Source organism: Aedes albopictus, chromosome 3, assembly GCF_035046485.1.
Source record: "Aedes albopictus strain Foshan chromosome 3, AalbF5, whole genome shotgun sequence".
Classification (NCBI taxonomy): domain Eukaryota; kingdom Metazoa; phylum Arthropoda; class Insecta; order Diptera; family Culicidae; genus Aedes; species Aedes albopictus.
In genome coordinates this window covers 177,968,147-177,974,445 of record NC_085138.1, presented here as the reverse complement: position 1 = coordinate 177,974,445, position 6,299 = coordinate 177,968,147, and positions in this window count along the sequence as shown.

Genomic DNA, 6,299 nt, shown 5'->3' with positions numbered 1-6,299 from the left:
TTTCGACATCAGGTTACACTTCGTGTGGGCTGTCAGTGTACGTTGATGATGCTGAGATTGAAGAAACGGCCCATAATTCTCAACATGCACATCCCTGCGTTGATCGGCTGCCACACTATAAATCCTCATCCCAGTTCATTGATGATGCCACAGCTTGTGTAGAAGGTAGTCGCTCGATGCCCATGACCGCTTTTCCACGTTTTTTTGTCCAGTCCAACAAAATTCCTGCAACGCCACGATGTCGAAGTTGCAGGGATCAATTTAACTTATTCCAAGGTTAAACAGTTGTCTTAGGTGATTTTTCTCATGCAAAGCTAAAAGCAACTTGCATATCATATGGTTATCTCAACACAATTGCCACCGATCCCTGGTTTTCCATTGACACACCGTTAGTGTTAAGCGAAATAGGATTTCAACCTTCCTTGATGGCACGTACTAGCGTTTGTTGGTTTCCGTGGGGTAGGATAATAAAAACCTTTTGCGGCTCTCTAAGGATTTTCACGATGCAATGTGCGTTGGTTTGAATTTCTGCAAAAGCATCATATAATGTTTGCTTGTGTTCGAATGATTAATTTCGTTAAAAGTTATGTTTGCTCTTCGAAAACACTTCCCATGAAGTGGAGAACCGTTTCCAACCATTTTTGAAATATGTTTTATGGTTTTCACGTAAGCTTCCACCACCGAGTTGATAGACACGTAACCACTCTGTTGCGGCTGGCTGATGAGCGCGCCTGGACGGTTGGTTCTTTCACCCCAAATGCCCCCGGACCGGCCCTCGCATAAAGTGGTATCCCGTTGGCGTTGGTTGTGGCATTAGCAGCAGAAGCGAGAATCAACGAATATTTTCGCCGGCGGATTGCCATTTCGAATGTGCGCGGTGCTCGGGTTGTTAGCAACTGGGTGGACAAAAAAAAAATACCCCATATAAACATTTCGTCGATCCCCTTTTAGCAGGAAAAACGTTTTGTATATATTAGATACGTGATGCGAATTGTGAGTAATAACATTTTATAACAAGCGGAAAGCCCTCATATTTTGGCGCAAATGCCACTTTAGTAAACGGCGAAAATATGCCTTTTTCACCTATGAATCATGCATGTGGTGAAACTAAACCAATTACTTATTCTACATCAGGTGTGAATCTCGAAAGCATTGATATGTATATGGTGATAAATTACATGCCTTTTATCTGCAGTTCGTTTTTGTCATTCTCGAATAATAGGTTATGATGATAGACTTATATGTATACTGGGATAGCTGAGCTCAAATTGGTTTATTGCCTTTTTTGAGCATGGAATCTTCATTAAATTAGAAATGAGGGGCCCAGTTACAAAGGAGTGTAAGTGACCATTTTGTAGATTTTGAACTGAGCACATCATGAACATTTTCAGATTTCAAGCTTTTAGCAACTTTTTTAAGATTATTTTTACGTTGATTAGAAAAATTACGACAAATCGGAGAAAATTGGGTCGATTTTGAAGCAGGATTTTGCACAGATGAAAAATTGGTGAAAAAAATTCAACCTCATTTTCTCGAAAGTGGGTTTTTGTCATTTACACCCCTTTGTTTGTAACCCCCTCAAATGTAAACAAAGAAGGACATCTTGCAAAGGTTTCAGGGAGTTTCTGGATGTTTCAACGGCATTCCAGGGGGTCTCAGGGCATGTCGGAGGGATTCAGGATACAATTTTAGAGGGTATCAGGGAGCTGCAAAGGGTTTTTACATACATACATTAATTTGTTCAACATCACATTTAAGACAAGACATAATCAACAATAGTACGCCACAATACTCAGTTTGTGGCTGCTACTCTCCATCCTCGGTCGCACCCAATGCTGGCCACATCACGCTCCACCTGGTCTGCCCATCGTGCTCTCTGCGCTCCACGCCTTCTTGTGTCAAATACCAGCATTGAAGGGATGTTGTTCAGCATTCTTGCAACGTGCCCTGCCCACCGTATCCTTCCGGCTTTGGTCACCATGCGGATGCTGGGTTCGCCGTAAAGTGCAGCGAGCTCGTGGTTCATCCTTCTCCACCACACACCGTTCTCCTGCACACAGCCGAAGATCGTCCTTAACACGCGTCGCTCGAAAACTCCGAGTGCTTACAGGTCCTCCTCGAGCATGTCTCGTGTCCGTAGAGGACCACCGGTCTTATTAGCGTTTTGAACATGGTGCATTTGGTGCGTGGGTGAATCTTTTTCGACCGCAGCTTCTTCTGGAGCCCGTAGTAGGCCCGACTTCCGCTGATGATGCGCTTCCGAATTTCACGGCTCACGTTGTTATAAGTAAGGATCCGAGGTAGACGAATTCCTCCACCACCTCGAAAGTATCCCCGTCTATCGTAACATTACTACCAAGACGGATCCGGTCGTGTTCGGTTCCGCCTACCAGCATGTACTTTGTTTTTGAGGCATTCACCACCAGGCCGACCTTTGCTGCTTCGCGTTTCTGGCGGGTATACAGCTCTGCCACCGTTCCAAATGTTCTAGCAATAATGTCCATGTCATCCGCAAAGCACACAAATTTTGTGAAAATCGTTCCCCGGCTGTTGATCCCGGCTCGTCGCATCACACCTTCCAGAGCGCTGTTGAAGAGTAGGCATGAGAGTCCATCACCTTGTCGCAGTCCCCAACGAGATTCGAATGAACTGGATAGTTCATCCGAAACCCTTACGCAGTTTTGCACACCGTCCATCGTTGCTTTAATCAGTTTATTCAGCTTCCCAGGATAGCCGTTTTCGTCCATGATTCTCCATAGCTCTGCGCGGTCAATACTGTCGTATGCCGCCTTGAAGTCGATGAACAGGTGATGCGTTGGGACCTGGTATTCACGGCATTTCTGGAGGATTTGCCGTACGATGAAGATCTGGTCCGTTGTCGACCGGCCGTCGATGAAACCGGCTTGATAACTTCCCACGAACTCATTTGTTTTAGGTGACAGACGACGGATGATGATCTGGGATAGCACTTTGTAGGCAGCATTCAAAATAGTGATCGCCCTGAAGTTCTCACATTCCAAATGGCCGCCTTTCTTGTGAATGGGGCAGATTAGCCCTCCCGAGTAAAGTCTGACAGCAAATCGAAAACTAATTTTGATGTTGTGATATTGCAAATTATGATTACTCAGGTTGATGTCGTTTTGGTCGTTTTAACGGTTAAAACATCAAAAATGAGAGCAGAAAAATGTTCCTGTGAGAGCAAGTTGAAAACAATTCCTGCTATCAGTGATGGCAAATTGATTACTGTTTTTGCTATCAGTGCAAAAAAATGGAAAAATCGTTAAATTTAGAGTTTTTCGAATAATATGGAAACCTAAATGCAATACGTTAATTGCAATGATGGTATATCATTGGATGCTTTATAAAAGGTCGCCTAGAAGTTTGGAAATGACTTGAAAACTTAAACATTTGTAATAATTTTAAATGACAGCAAAACGATATCAAAATTTGAAATCGAAATTAATCAAAACAATCTGATATCAAAATATGATATCAATTTGCTGCTGATTACAAATCGTGTTTTCGATTTGCTATCATTTTGTTGTTAGACTTTGCTCGGGCTTCCTTCCACTCCTCCAGTAGCTGTTCGGTTACCCAGATCCTGACTATCAGCCGATGAAGACAGTTGGCCAACTTTTCTGGGCCCATCTTGATGAGTTCAGCTGCGACACCATCCTTACCAGCTGCTTTGTTGGTTTTGAGCTGGTGAATGGCATCCCAAATTTCCCTCAGCGTGGGAGTTGGTTCATTTCCGTCCTCCGCTGCACTGGCGTCGTTGTTTGCTCCGTTGCCGTGGGCTCCCGTGCCTACGTTCTCCACGCCGTTCAGGTGCTGATCGAAGTGCTACTTCCACCTTTCGATCACCTCACGTCCGTCCGTCAAGATGCCTCCGTCTTTATCCCTGCATATTTCGGCTTGCGGCACGAAGCCGTTGCGGGATGCGTTGAGCTTCTGATAGAACTTCCGTGTTTCTTGGGAACGACACAGCAGTTCCATTTCTTCACACTCCGCTTCTTCCAGGCGGCGCTTATTTCCGAAAGAGACGGGTCTGCTGTTTCCGCTTCTGTTTGTAACGTTCCACGTTCTGTCGAGTCCCTTGCTACAGCATTACCGCCCTCGCTGCGTTCTTCTCCTCCAAAACCGTTCTGCACTCTTCGTCGAACCATTCGTTCTGTCGATTCCGTTCCACGTACCCGATGGTGCTCTCGGCTGTGTCGTTGATGGCTGCTTTCACTGTACTCCAGCAGTCCTCTAGAGGGGCCTCATCGAGCTCGCCCTCATCTGGCAACGCGGCCTCGAGATTTTGCGCGTATGCTGAGGCGACATCCGGTTGTTTCAGTCGCTCTAGGTTGTACCGTGGCGGTCGCCGGTACCGTACATTGTTGATGACGGAGAGTTTTGGGCGCAGTTTGACCAGTAGTGGTCGGAGTCGGTGTTGGCGCCACGATAGGTCCTGACGTCGATAATGTCGGAGAAGTGCCGTCCGTCAATCAGAGCGTGGTCGATTTGAGATACCGTCTGCCGTGGTGATCTCCAGGTGTAACGATAAGGGAGGCTGTGTTGGAAAAAGGTGCTACGTATGGCCATATTTTTGGAGGCGGCGAAATCAATGAGTCGTAGGCCATTTCGTTCGTCTGCTGGACGGCGCTGAACTTACCAATCGCCGGTCTGATTTCCTCCTCCTGGCCTACCTGAGCGTTTAAATCTTCTATGATGATCTTGACGTCGTGGCTTGGGCAGCGGTCGTACTCGCGTTCGAGCTGCTCATAAAATGCGTCCTTGTCATCAGGCCTGCTAAATATCAGTCTCAGTGCCTGTTTTTCAGCCAAAAATGAATGAATGTGGCGATCGTTTTCAGTTCCTTGATGTGAGAACTGAGAGTCCGAGAGCTCCATTCGTGAGTGACCCAACAAGATCTATTCTCATTCATCCACACACTACTCATCCTGACAGGCCATTCGTCTCAAGTGGTGGCTTGTGAGAGTGAGTGCCCTATACGCTATCACGGGTGAAAACAATCGACTACAGAAAATTGAATGGAAATTTAGCCCTGTCAGCTCTCGTTTTCAGCACGCTGCGGGCGAGTGTGAGTACCTATTTCATTTCGCTCCCGTGTTGCTGACCGGAAAACAACAATGACAGGAAAACCAAAACGGATTAAATGAAAAAAGCAAAATATCACTATCATAAAGGCCTGTCGAAAAATTGCAGCCCTGCTTGTCATCATCAGTGCTTCCGGAGTGTGGACTGTGCACGTTTATTATGCTGAAGTTGAAGAATCGGCTCTTGATCCTCAACCTGCACATTCTTTGGTCGATCGGCCACCAACCGATCAAGCGCCTCTGCACACTTAAATTCAGAAATTGATTTCGGTAAACGGTTTACCGAGAATCCAACAGCTGATATCTCGGTAAAATATTTACTGATTCTCGGTAAAATTTTTACCGAGATTTCGGTAAACCATTACCGAGTCTCGGTGAACTTTGCCGATATCTCGGTAAAAAGTTGGATTACCGAGATCTTGGCAAAGTTTTAACGACATCTCGGTAAAACTTTTACCGAGATTCAGTGAAAATTATTTCCGGATTCTCGGCTGTTGGATTCTCGGCAATCCGTTTGCTGAGGTCGGCGATTTAATTTAAGTGTGTGCACATCACCCATCACAATAAAAGCTGTTCCCAGCACGCGTGTGTTGCCGCAGCTCTGGTAGATGGTATGATTACCTTTAAACGTTCGCACCATGGATCCTGTCCAACACACCTCCTGCAGCGCTAAGATGCCGAACCCGCGATCCTTCAGTAGATCGGCGAGTATGCGGGTGCTTCCAATGAAGTCGAGAGATCGGCAGCTCCACGTACCGAGTTTCCAATCGCAAGTCCTTTTTGTTGGCTGGGGTCGTTGCCGTTGGTCTCGGTTCGTATTATTCGGTTGCTGATTTTCCGTTACAATGGTTTTTTACGGCTGGCTCGCAGGGCCTGACACCAACCCCCTACTTTCCGGAGGAGCATAATGCACAGTTGAGCTTCGAGTCCTTCCTTGGCACTCGGACGTTTGAGCGGTCCTCCGAGGGTTTCAAAGAGTTCTTAACATATTTTCGTTTTCATTTCCGATAGTCTGACGATTGAGCATTCAATCAGCCGTATATTGGGCCAAAACCTGCATTTTACCCACGAGCGATCGCGCTGTTGTATTTTGTACAACACGTAGAAAAAATCTCGCTTTTTGTACTCAGCATTAGCGTGGTGCTGACAGTGCTGGTCAACCGCGCGAGTTACGGAAGGTTAAGCAGCCCTGAGGTC